This window comes from Geotrypetes seraphini, chromosome 5 (assembly GCF_902459505.1).
Source record: "Geotrypetes seraphini chromosome 5, aGeoSer1.1, whole genome shotgun sequence".
NCBI classification, from domain to species: domain Eukaryota; kingdom Metazoa; phylum Chordata; class Amphibia; order Gymnophiona; family Dermophiidae; genus Geotrypetes; species Geotrypetes seraphini.
This window is the reverse complement of record NC_047088.1, coordinates 200,827,962-200,841,919: the sequence shown is the minus strand read 5'-3', so window position 1 is coordinate 200,841,919 and position 13,958 is coordinate 200,827,962. Positions and strand designations below refer to the sequence as shown.

General features: G+C 43.1%; 1 protein-coding gene across 7 annotated transcripts in view; it reads left to right on the top strand.

Annotated features, from left to right (window-relative positions):
• The window catches only part of HAT1 (histone acetyltransferase 1), a 109,884-nt gene that overhangs the window by 44,866 nt on the left and 51,060 nt on the right, over positions 1-13,958 (top strand). The window lies entirely within an intron of this gene.

Here is a 13,958-nt window from a genome sequence, read left to right as displayed (position 1 = left end):
TATAACTGACACAGCCACAAAAGAAAAAAACACAAAAACCACTTTTCTTCTTTGCTTTATCATCAAAATTGTGAGAGTTTTCAAAAAGGTTTTAAGGTTCTAGCACAGGCAGAACATAAGGCTTAATTTTTTTAAGCAGCATGCCACAGTCAGCCTGGCAGACATACAAACTTAGATTTTCTGCCAAAACTTTTGAGATACCTTTTAAATACAGCATTACTTTCCTTTCAATGATTTAGCACAGCCCTGATTCAAGCACAGTCAGTCTCCATTAAATATTCAATTCCCTCAGAATTGGCTTCATCAAGCTCCATGCCTTCTTCTGGCCAGTTTCACTATTTTTTTGATAAACTGGCCAGATAATCATCAGTCATTTCAATATCAGAAAAATCATTGTCAACTTCAGAATAAAACCTGACCTGTGTCTTGAGTTGTGCTGGGTTCCTTCTTTCTCTGGGAATGGGTTTCACCACTTCACTCCCTTCTACATGCTGTTTGTTCTTGTTCTGCTGCTTCCTCCTTTCTGTTTCACTCTGCTTACTCTTACTGGGTTTCAGGTTACAAGGACCAGGTGTGGGTTGTTCCCTGATGAGCTGGCTTCTGGAATATGCTGTGTGCTGCTTCAAACTGGTCCTCCGCTTGCTATCAAGTGTAACCCGCTGAGCAACACCCTAGGAACTTTAACCCCAGACCTATTGGTTCCTTCAACTTCTTGTTTAACCTTTCTCATCCCAGGACTAGGGGAATATAAATGGGATACTTGTTGCTCACAGCTGTAACCTGCATCTTTATTTCTGAGGTATAGGATGCTGCTGCCTAGAAAATTATTTTATTTTTTTCTGCCTAACTGTAGGGACAGGCTTCTTTGGGCTGGCATTAACAGGCACAGAGGCTTCCCTGTAACAATATGCATAACACTGTTTATTGTAAAAACAAATATTACATAAGAACATAAGAATTGCCATCTCCGGATCAGACCCTGGGTCCATCAAATCCGGTGATCCGCACACGCAGAGGCCCCACAGGTGTACCCTGGCCTAGTTTTAGTCCCCATATCACCATATGCTTCTCAAGGGAGATGTGCATCTAATTTACCCTTACCTGTATCACTCTATGCCACTCTTAAGGAGTTGTGCATCGAAATGTTTCTCGGTACTCTGGAAACTGCGCACCATAAAAAAATACTTTGATGACACCTCATTCCGACTACTGGTACAGTCCTCCGTTCTCAGTGTACTGGACTATTGCAATATCATCTACTTGAACGCCATGAAGAAAACCACCAGGAGGCTAAAATTGATCCAAAACACTGCCGTCCGCCTCATATTCGGCCTAAAGAAATGGGACCACATCACTCCTTTCTACCATCAACTGCATTGGCTGCCTTTCAAATCCAGAGTCTTATTCAAATTCGCCTGCTTCTGCTACAAAACAGCTCTCGGCCTTTTACCTAACTACCTCAATCAGCATTTCACTTTGAATCCCACTAACAAGAATTCCCGCAGAACTCAGCTGTTCGTCTTCCCCTCCTTAAAATTATGTCATCTCAAAAGATTTCTTGACAAAACCTTTGCTTATCAGGTGGCTAAACTGAACCCCTGACTAGCACAAATGGTACTCGAGGCCCCCACCTACCTCAGCTTCAGAAAATTACTCAAAACGCACCTTTTCCGAGAATAGGCCCTTTAACCCCTTTCCACCTGCACCTACCCCCTTCCCCACTCTCCCCCGACCCCCTTTGCTCCCCCCCTCCCCTTACTTGATCTCTCTCCTATCTTTCCTTTACCTTCCTTCCCTCCCTTTATTGCTGCCTGTACTTTTGATAAAACTCTGTATATCGCTCCCACGCTCCCTTTCTTTACTGCTGTAACTCTGTTCAAAATATTGTAAATCCGTGTGTCAGCACGGATCTTAATTAATGGATGTGAACCGCCTAGAACTTTTTGGGGTGTGGCGGTATACAAGAATAAATTATTATTATTATTAAATCCTAGAACGGTGGATTCTGTTATTACTTCCTCTGGGAGAGCATTCCAGGTGTCCACCACTCGCTACGTGAAACAGAACTTCCTGATATTCGTCCTAGACCTGTCCCCCCTCATCTTCAGTTTATGTCCTCTTGTCCGTGTCACATCGGACATTGTAAATAACTGCTTCCCCTGCTCTATTTTGTCGAATCCTTTCAGTATTTTGAAAGTCTCGATCAAGTCTCCTCGCAGTCTCCTCTTCTCAAGGGAGAACAATCCCAGTCTCCTAAGTCGTTCCTCGTAGTCCAGGTTCTCCATACTTTTCACTAGCTTCGTTGCTCGTCTCTGCACCCTCTCTAGCAGTTTTATATCCTTCTTTAGGTATGGAGACCAATACTGGACGCAGTATTCCAGGTGCGGTCTGACCATGGCTCTGTAGAGTGGTATTATAACTTTCTCTGATCTACTCGTAATTCCCTTCTTTATCATGCCTAGCATTCTATTTGCTTTCTTTGCCGCCGCCACCGCCACCGCACATTGCGCCAATGGCTTCAGGTTTCTATCTATCAGTACACCCAGGTGTTCGGTCTTTCCCAGAGTTACACCTGACATGCTATACTTGTGTTCTTTATTTTTCCTGCCTAAATGCATCACTTTGCATTTTTCCACATTAAACTTCATCTGCCATTTATCTGCCCATCTGTCCAATTGATTCAAGTCGATCTGGAGTTCCTCGCTGTCCTTCTGCGATCTGATTGCCCGGCATAGCTTTGTGTCGTCTGCAAACTTGATGATTTCACTGGATGTTCCTTCTTCTAGGTCATTTATGAAAAGATTAAATAAGATGGGTCCAAGTACCGAGCCCTGGGGTACACCTCTAGTCACTTGTTCCCATTCTGAAAACTTCCCATTTAGGCCCACTCTCTGTTTTCTGTTCTCTAGCCATTTGCCTATCCATCTTAGTATATCTCCCTCTATTCCATGTCCTTGTAGTTTCCTGAGAAGTCTTACATGTGGGGAACCTTGTCGAACACTTTCTGAAAGTCCAAGTATACAATATCCACTGGTTCTCCACTATCAATTTGTCTATTCACTATCTCAAAAAATTGGAGTAGGTTCGTTAAACATGATTTCCCTTTCCTGAACCCATGTTGACTGGCTCTCATCAGGTCGTGTGTGTCTAGGTGCTGGACTATGCTATCTTTGATCAGCGCCTCAACCATCTTTCCAGGGACAGACGTGAGACTCACAGGTCTGTAGTTGCCTGGCGCTCCTCTCGATCCTTTTTAAATATCGGCGTGACGTTTGCTATCTTCCAGTCGTCCGGTATCTGTCCTGTTTTGATTTACAGGTTGGCAAGTTTTTGCAATAGTTCTCAGATTTCAAATTTTAGTTCTTTTAGGACTCTCGGATGAATTCCTTCCGGTCCAGGAGATTTATCACTCTTAAGTTTGTCGATCTTGTGGTAAATCTGGTCCAAGTCCACTTCTACTGTGGTTAGGCTGTCCTGTACGACTCCCTTGAACACTTTCACTGTGTCAGGTATTGGTGTGGTGTCTTCCTTTGTAAAGACCGACGCAAAGAAGGAATTCAGTTTGTCTGCAATTTGTTTGTCATCCTTGACGCACCCTTTTCCTCCAAGGTCGTCCAGCGGTCCCACCGCCTCCCTTGCAGGTTTTTTCCCCTTAACGTATCTAAAGAAGTGCTTGAAATTTTTGGTCTCCTGCGCTAGTTTCTCCTCGTAGACCTTTTTGGCAACATTGCTGCCATGAAGTTTTGTTTAAAAGAATGACAAATCACCTTACAAATTGGGTAAATCTCTTGAACTAAACAGGCATGCCTTAGCGTCCATACCAGATCAGACCAGTCCAGAACCTATGGGTTGTGTCATCGACCAGCAGATGGAGATGGAGATAAAAATAAGTTCTACTTAATTTGCTCAATAAGGACACTGCAGCCTTATGATTTTAGTGTCTGTCTGTCTCTCTCTAGTGGATGGTGACTGGCAGACCATGCAGCTTCTGGACTGATTACTGAAGCAGCTTCTGAGCCAGAGAACTGAACTGAGCAGTGGGATACCTCTTTGGAGGTCTTGCACTCTTTAAAAAGAGAGAGAGAGAAAATTAAGTTTAATGAACTAGAGCATGGGTTCAATGTTTTTGTCAATCCAAGAAAAGAGCCTTATTGTAGCAAGTATACTAGAAGTATTGTGCACACATAGTGTGTACACTTTCAGGATTATTGTGTAAACAGTACTATGGTAAAAGATGAGAATTTTCATCCTCTGATAGAGTTGGGAGCTGATGTCAGTAGCTGGCTCAAAGGGAGTTCAGTAATGGGTGTGAGCATTTGCTGGAGGAAACACCATTCTTCAAAGATGTTTAGGCCAAAACACTGGTCTTGCTTTAAAGACCCTGCCCATGTCCCTGAGAATTTTCAGGCTGTGTTTATGTTTAAATCATTTTTATTGAAAACAAAGGAAATAGCAAATATATCACAGTCCAAATTCCACAAACTACTATTAAATCAAGCATCCAGTATTCACACACCAATAACATAGTTTCTCCATCTCCCCCCTCCCTCCACAACTCCTCTACATAGGATATATTATGGAGTAAGTCCACATGTGTGGTGATGGATTGGTGGAACTTTATTGAAAATGAAGTTTCTAGTGCAATAGGTATGTCATTCTTGACAAATGGGTTATATCCCAGTGCTCACGATCCTTTCAAAAGGAATCCACTCTGAATTTTGAATCCCTCTTACTTAACAGAGGGTTCTGCTGTCCCCATATAGTTTTTTCCTTTTGCATGTGAGCTGGAAGGAGTGTTTCTGATCTGCTCTGCTTATTTCTTTATTTTTGACAGTTTTTTTCGGTGTTTCTTCATGCTTTTTTTGCTTGATATCAGTGCTAAGAGCTCCTCTAATTGAGGGTCCAGCTCTGCCTGTGTAAAGGAGAAGCAGACTGAGGTCTGCAGCTGACAGGCTAGTCCCTTGTTGTACCTGTTGGTCCAGCCTACAGAGATCCATTCCCCTTGTTTCATTGCTCGTCTAATGCATTGCAGGGGCTTGAGCACAGGCTTTTAGACATCCATAGGGGGGCTCAGTGGAGTCTTACAGGATGCTGGCTGTGTTTTGCCTCCTCCTTTTGTGTCCATGGGTCTACGGGGGTTGGAGGCTCAGTCAGACACCGGTCAGACTGGCAACCCAAGATTCAGCGCTGGAAGGATGCTCCGTTGCAGCACATTGCCAGCACAGGTCACAGTAAGTAAGGCTGTTACAGCCTATAAGGAAGCGGAAATCTTGTTTTTAAAGGTTTCTTCTTGTTCCCTCATGTTTCTCCTCTAAAATCGCTAGTTATTTCATTTTATTTTAACATTTTGGATCCGTATTTTGGCGCCAAAATGCTGCCATACCAGCCATCTTGGAATTCCCCAATTTATTAATTTTTTTTCAAAGTTCTCCAGAAGCTCTAAATCACTTCGTTGTGCCTCAAAACTGGCAGGGATGGTGTCCTCAGGTTCCTTTACACTGAAGTGCGCCCTTGTGCCACATGCCACACAGCACATGTAAGGGGGGTGGGAGTGGTTGGTTTAGCCTCCCTTTTATTCTCCGAGTCTGAGAAATGGGTGGACAGCCTGTTGGTTTGGGTCAAATTCCTTCAAGAGCCCAAGAATGGCAGTCATCTTTAACACAGAGTCATGGAGGCCTTGGGAGCCGCAGAGACGCAAGCTGGATTCCTCTAATGTAGACTCCATGCTGTCTAATAAGAGATTTTCTCCAGATAGACAAGTTGCAGTTGAATCAACACAAGATTGGAGTGGTCATAGATCTATTCTATAAGGTGCAGCTGGAAAAAGGAATATGATTAGGGGACATGCCCTGAAGTTACTGAGTTGTATATTTAAAATAAATCGAATAAAATATTTTTCCATTTAACACATAGTTAAGCTCTGGATTGTTAGATGATGTGATAAGTTAGCATAGCTAACCTTAAAATTTTGGAAAAATTCCTGGAAGAAAAATCCACAAATTATTATGGTAGGTCTGGAGAAAGGCACTTCTTATCCTTGGGGGGTCAGCAGCATAGAATCTTTTTTGGAATCCTGCTACTTTTTTGGAATCCTGCCAGATCTTTATGACCTGGATTGGCCACTGTTGGAAACAATGCTAGATACACCTTTGGTCTGACCTATTATGGCAGTTTTTATAACTACTATTTATCATTTCTGTAGTCCTGAAATACATATGCAGCACTGTACATTTAATATCCAATAGACCATTCCTGCTCAGAAGAGTTTACAATCTAATTTGGACAGACAGGACCAATAGGGTTGAGGAGTTTCTTGCAGAGAGAATGATAGGATGAACATAGGTATCATACGATGAGTGGGAGCTAGGAATTAAAAGCAGCCTCATTAAAAATGGGCTTTTAGCTTGGATTTGAATACTTCTAGAGATGGATCTTGATATATTGACTGAAGCAGTCTGTTCCAGGCAGACAGCGTAGCAAGATAGAAGGGATAGAGTCTGGAGATGACAGTGGAGCATAGGGGGAGATAAGTAAGAAGAGAGATTGGGGGGCTGCAGAGCAAATGCACTTAAGTCAATAAGAGCAGTTTGAACTGTATATGGAAATGGATGGGGAGCCAATGAAGTGACTTGAGGAGAGGTGTAATGTGAGTATGGTGGCTCTGACAAAATGTATAATTTGTGCAGTAGAATTTTTTAATGGATTGAAGGGGAGAGAGATGGTTGAATGGAAGACCTGAGAGAAGCAAGTAGTCTTAAGCGAGAAGTAATAAGAGTGTGGATAAAGGTTTTGGTAGTGTGCTTGGAAAGGAGAGATCAGATTTTGGTAATATTATAGAGGAAGAAGCGAAAGGCTTTAGTAGCTTGTTGAAACTAAGCAGAAAAGGAGAGAGGGGAGTCAAAGATGACCCTGAAGTTGCGAGCTGACAGGACAGGGAGCAGGAGGAGAGTATTGTACACAGAAATAGAGAACCGGGGGGTGTGGAGGGAGAAGGTGGGTTTAGGTGGAAAGATAAAGAGCTCAGTCTTAGCCATATTCATTTTTAGGTAGCGGTGAGACATCCATGTGAATTTTTTTACTCTGTCAAAAATTACAAAGACTAGGGGACACTCAATGAAGTTACAGGGAAATACTTTTAAAATCACACTGAGAATAGTTAAGCGCTCGAATGCTTGCCAGAGGCTGAAGTCAAGCTCCCCCCTGCATGAGGATAGAGCGATGATAAATGGGCCGAGGCCATTAGCCAAGGAAGGGGGGGTGAAGGAGAGGGAAGGGAACGGACAGTCTGTGGGGAGAGGATGGTACAAGCAGAGATGGGAATCAGGAGCAGGGATGTAGGTTTAGGGGATAGGGAGAGGGAGGTACGAGCAAGCAAGGCCAGAGCAGAGCCGGCAGATTGGCCCTAATGGCAGGAGCACCACAGTGTTTTTTTTCTGGGTGCACATCAATCACTTGTCAGGAAGGCCTTGGACCCCTGAAAGGAATCATGGTGCAGTAGTGTAAGGTAGTGGGGAGCACCGCTGAATGGATGAGTGCACCAACAAGCCTTCTGGGTGCATGGTAGCGGAAGCTTCCAAAATAGGGGACAGAGGCAACAGACTCCAATTTTTTCTACTTAGCATTTTTTTGCTACTTCAGCTTGTCTGCGGTGTTCTTTGTTCACATGTTTAAAGACAATAGACTGTTTTCAGCCCAATTCTTTATATGTGAGTTTGCAAACCATTGGACCCTTGAGGAAGGCGTGTTCATCGAAACATGGACCGTGTAGGGTCCGGTTGGATTTTTATCACAGTATTTTTTATCATTGTACTTTTTTAATTGAATTTCCATGGTTTTATATGTCAGTGTTTAATAAATTATCTCCAGAACATGTATCCACAGTTTTTGTTTTCATCGGTGGATTGTTTTCACTGTGGCTCATCGGGTCTTCCGATTTTTCTTTGTTGCAATGCTATTTCTTACCATATTTGTTGTGCAGGATCCAGGATAACTTAAGGGCAATCACTTTAAATGTCAGAGAGATACAAGTTAATAAAATGGGGGTGCTGATTTCTATATGTAAAAAAACCCCTCCCCCCAAAACCCAGAAAGCAATGTGATAGAGATGCGGGCCTATGCATATTCCTGGTCAATGCAAGTTCATGTTAATCAATGCCATTGGGGAAAAAAATTTGGGGGGGAGGGGGGGGTTACCCTGCGGAACACACAGCATTTTGAATCTAAATTTATTAGAAAGGGACTGCAACTTCAGTTCATGCAGCTTATATTAAACGTTAATGCAGGGCAGGGTGGTTTCTCATGCTAACTGAATTTTCTGGTAGGGTATAAGGGCCAGGCGCGGGCAACTTAAGAAGTTAAAATCAGGCAAAAGCGTGTGAGATTTATGTGACGACTTTGATGCATATTTATCTTCCTCAAAGGGAGTACTCATTTTGCTACATAAGGGTACTGTATGATACAATATGTCTTATTTCTGGTAGTCTGTCTGCCCCCTGAAAAATTTCCAAGGAGCTCCCTCTGCACAGGATTTATGAAAAGCCAGGCATCCCTTGGTGCCATGCCATTTGGAATTAGAAACTAGTTCTGCAGGGCATCATGGAAAGTCAGGGAAAAAGTGCACTTGAACAAGAGGACCTCATATGTGTCAAGGTATACAGAGGGCAGGACCTTCAACAGTTTTAGGAGATGATTCAATGTAAAGGGGGGGGGAGAGGAGTGCTTGCAAACATTCCCAACCCTTCAATCGTGCATCTGGTCACAAAATATTTGGGTAGGGTTTGCGAGGCCAAGAGCCTTAGCGAAGAAACTGATGTTCGATAATATGGATGCTACTCTGCTTTTCTTTAGTCCAGTCTGTCTGCAATGGAGGATGAACTGAATTGAGGATGAGACTTCAAAATTGGCTTCATCACCCCACTTGGCCACAACCTGTGTGTAGTCTGTTAACAGCTTAAGATATCTCTTTTTGGTCGGCTCTGTGAGGGAATGCAACATCAGGTCCCATACCTGAGAGGGCCAAAGCTCCATACCATTTCCAGAACTGGCTCTGCATCTGCTGGGGGGGGGGGGGGGGGGGCAGAGCTCAGAACACGGACATCTTAAAACGAGAAAGAGAATCAGCAATGGAATTTTTTTTTTTTACACCAGCAATGTGCCGTGCCCTAATTGCAATGTTATGCTGCTGACAAAGTGAAACAATTTCCCTGAGAAGGTTTATTGCAGGGAGGGAGTTAGCTAACAGGCTATTAATGGCCTCTTAAAAAGCTAAATTGTAGGATCTGAATAAGATGGAGTTTTCACCAAACTTAGTGCCCCATATGTGCAAAGCAGTCATGATGGGGGACAATTCCAGAAAAGTAATATTCCATATCATACTCGCATGGACACATGCCTCAGGCCATCTCTCTGCATACCATGCTTCCTGAAAATATATACCCATGCCTTCATCCCCCCCCCCCATTGCATCAGTATATAACTGCAAGACCTCGATTATCTTGATAGGTCCCTGTCAGAATGCCAGGCCATTAAAATCATTCAAGAAGGAGTCCCACACCCTCAGATCGTCCCTGAGAGCCCGCATTACCCGGATATGATGGTGTGGCTTACTCACCCCCCACGGTGGCTCTTGTCAGCCTTTGCGAGAAAACCCTACCTTCAGGAATCACCCTTGTGGCAAAACCCAGCAGTCCAAGCAGCTCCTGAAATTGCCTTAATGTAGCTTTTGTACGTGCATCCATCTCCTTCACTAATTTGCCCTACCATCTTGTCCCTTGCCGTGGAGATTCCAAAACGATCTGCCAATTGCGTAAATGTGTGGAGTAAGTGCACACATTCCCGTTAAAAAGAAAGTCATCCAAATAATGTACTGCCGCTCCGGATGTGATCATTTGGTTGAATGTTTAGTTAACAAATGTACTGAACTGCTTGAAATATGCAAAACAGATGGAACACTCCATTGGAATGCATTTGTCAAAATATTATTGGCCCTCCCAAGAAAAACCCAAGAGCATAAAGGAGTCCGGGTGGACCAGAAGAAGCCTGAACGCAGATTTAGCTTACCTTAGCTTACCTTGCCTGTTTTCTTAGCTGTCTGATGATTTGAATCACTTGATCCAAGGAAGTATATTGTACTGAACGTAATTGGGGGGTCTTTAAAATCATTGACTGCTGATCCAGCTGGGTGTGATAGGTTATGTACGAGTCAGAATTTTCCCGGCTCCTTCTTTGAAACTACTCCGATCAGGGATGTAATCATGTTGTGCAAAGGAGGTTGACCAAAAGGGCCGACTATCCTACCCATTGCTAATTCTTTTTGAATTTTTCCCTACACAATCGTGTTCATGACAAGATAATGCACTCCTGGATTGCCTTACAGTGAAACCCAGAGGGCCTTTGTAAGGTATCTCAAAATCCTCTGAACCTCCCCCACCCTGCCATATACCCTCTATGTCATCCCTTTTGGGATAACGCTTCAACCATGGTTTTAATGCCTCAAGTTTGATGGGGGTTAGTGTTAGCACTTTCCAGTGCACGAGCTGGTGTTTGCAACTGTGGGTGTCTTGTCTGTGCTAGCCCTGCATTGAGACACTGGATGGGTTTCACCGCAAATGTGACAAGCATGTCTGAATCTGCTATTATTCCATGTACATAGACCATTGTTGAATTATCTACAGGTCCTTCTTCCTGCTGGGAACCCACTCTGCCTGAAACTCCCTCCCTGCCTTCTAATGGGGGGGTTGCTACCTAACCCCTTGCCACAGTAACTGGCTTTAGAAACATAGAAAGTGACGGCAGATAAGGGCCAATGCCCATCAAGTCTGCCCACACCAATGACCCTCCCCTACCTCCCTTTGTGAAGAGATCCCACCTGTCGATCCCATTTAGCTTTAAAATCAGGCACACTGCTGGCCTCAATTACCTGTATCGGAAGACCATTCAATCGATCCACCACCCTCTTGGTGAAGAAATATTTCCTGGTGTCGCCATGCAATGTCCCTCCCCTGATTTTCCACAGATGCCCTCGTGTTGACGTGGGTTCCTTGAAGAAGAAGATATCCTCCCTCACCTCGATACGGCGCGTGAGGTATTTGAATGTTTCGATCATGTCTCCCCTCTCCCTGTGTTCCTCTAGGGAGTAGAGCTGCAATTTATTCAGCCGTTCCTCATATGGGAGATCCTGAGCCCTGTGACCATCCGTGTGGCCATTCGCTGGACCGATTCAAGTCTCAGCACATCTTTTTAGTAATGTGGTCTCCAGAATTGTACACAGTATTCCAGATGGGGTCCAGATGGACCTATATAATGGCATTGGTATCTATCAGGCTGGAATGGTCTATGCACAGACATTTAATCATAGATGCACCACCCTATGCTTCAATGTAATCGACCTGTTCTCTGCCATGTTCTTCCTAAATTTTATATCATAATTGAGCCATACTCTCCCCCTACAGTGCCTATGAGCTCCGATTATAGGTCTGAATACCTGATCAAGTATGGCTCATGTTCAGTTCCCTTTCAACCACCACACTCATGAAGACATGAAATGCCGATATCCAACTACTTATTGACTTGAAGATTTTCAGTTTCCTCTCCCTGTCTAACTATTTAAATCCTATCCTTCGCAATGCATGGCTCCTCCTCTTGCTCTCTAAGTAATAAGGTGAATTCAGTATATCTATGTACTCTCTTCTCCATATCTTTTCTTTCAAGATTCTAGGCACACTCCTCGCCAGTGTGGAAGCCCCACAGGTGACATCATTCTTGTCTTTTTCACCCAGGGAGGAAGGAGGATTTTCCTTCCTGTCCAGGCTGCTGGCGCAGGTATTGTATAGCCCTATTTCTGTCAAATGTAGACAGCAGATCCCATATCACGGGTCATGCTGTTGTCATTCTCACGCCTGTCATTGTGAAAAAGGCTCCATCATACAAGGGCTCCTACTGCTGACTTTGAGTGCATCATTATGGGGCCTTACCCGGAGGATTTTGTGGCCTGTTTTGAGCGCTACAGCTGTGTTAATTGGGTTCTGAATAGAATGTGGCACCATGATGGCGTACACACCCTGCGTGCCTAGCAGCTGCTGTCTCACTGCCTCTTTGCCATTTCTTGAGCTCTGTCATAAGGTCAATGATCTGCTACTGTGACTGTCCATTTGTGGTGCCACTATCAGCTGCCACTTCTCTCTTGGGCCTCCTCACATCTTGCTTCCTCAACGTCGCTACCTTCTCTGCCACCGCCACCCTCTTTGTAGTTTTTTGGTGTAGTTTTACTTATTATGTAAGTGACTTTTAAACTTTTGTTCTTAGCCATCTGTGTCCCCTTACATTGTTATCTAGAATAGATCTAAGTGGGCCTGTCTGCTGCTTCCATTATGTTAATATGTGTTGGTCAGTCACATGATCACTGTAGCACCTCCTTTTCAACCTGCCTCCACAAGCAGTGTGAGAGCCAAGGCTTTGGTGCCATTGGGTACCATTTGTAGCTTCTGGAGATTTTGCTTTTTAATTTCTTCCATTCCCCAGCCTCCTGCATGCTCCCCTGCTGCTTGGAAGTATGCCAGACACGGCATGAACCTCTCATAGCTGAGAGCCCAGGCTGTAGTTCTCCTTTGGGTTTCTCCCTGCACCTGCTGTAGTTGATGGTTGAGTGTAACGGGTGCTCTTCCTTTCCTTAAACAACATTCTGTGGATATAGTGTTCATAAACTTGAATTGGGAGCAGATCCCAGTTTGTATCCACTTTGGCTTGAATCATGGAGATAATTTAGTTATCAAATTTCTATTAAAATATTCCTAAACTTTTATAGTCCCAACAGCAACAACATAACTGCTTTAATTACAAAGGTAATATTCATTTTTAGTTTTTAAAATGGGCTATATTTGTTACATTGTTATTGCTTTCTCTTTGTGTTCCAATTATCTCTGACAAATGTATTGCAACTGTATATCTATTTTTTTTATTTTTGCTGAGTGGGAATGAATAACCCTTGACAAAGAGAACAGGAAGAAAAAGGTAGTGAATAGTTCTGGTTAGTACACATCTTGTTTAGTATGTAAACCATTGAGGAATCTAGATTATACTATGCTCTCTAGAGAAAAAGAGGATGAATGACTGTTTTCCTTTTTGTGTAGATGGTTCACAAGAAAAGTATTTATTTGCTTTGTAGGAAGCGTGAAAGGAAGTACGGCTCTGCATTCATGTTTTAACTAGATATCACAACTCTTCTTGCATGAAATAGATGCAGAGACTGATATAAGAACAGAAAAAAGGAAACACTCAAACAGGATGGTAGACCTATATTGCCTAATATTTTATTTTGTAGACATAGAGCATGCTAAATATAAATGTTGGTGCTGCAACAGTACTGAGAATAAAATGTTTTTGCTGCATGCCATGCGTGGGTTTTCTAAACTCAGAATGTAACTGAATGATGGTAAAGTGCTATTCATCTGCAGGTGCATTATTTCTACTTAGGGGATGATGGTTGAAAGGACAAGGAATTAGTAGCATGTTGTATTAGCCTTTTGTAGAGTATTTTGTCCTAAGCATCTTAATTTCCCTGTTTTGAATGCTAAGTAGCAAGATTCTTAGTTTAGAACTAATACCCATCATGCATGTACACGGTGTGAAAGAGCTGCTTAGTAAGTTAACACACAGTGTTCTTGTGTCAGTCCTTGTGGAAATAGATACAATACAAACATTACAGCTGAACTTGTAGCAAACTCCATTGAGTAAAAACCTGGGCTTATTGTCCCAATCTCTCCCCCTCCCAAAAGTTTGAATAGAATGCAAGCTCATTTTGTTGAATGTAATGCCAGGCTTTTAGGGGCTGTATTGAGGAGCATGGTTTTGTTAAGTTGACACCAATTCATTAAGTTTTATTGCCTGGTGAGAAGCAGTAATACGTTATTGTGGAACTTCATCAAATATTCATGGTTAAAGATAAGTAGCAAATGTATTCA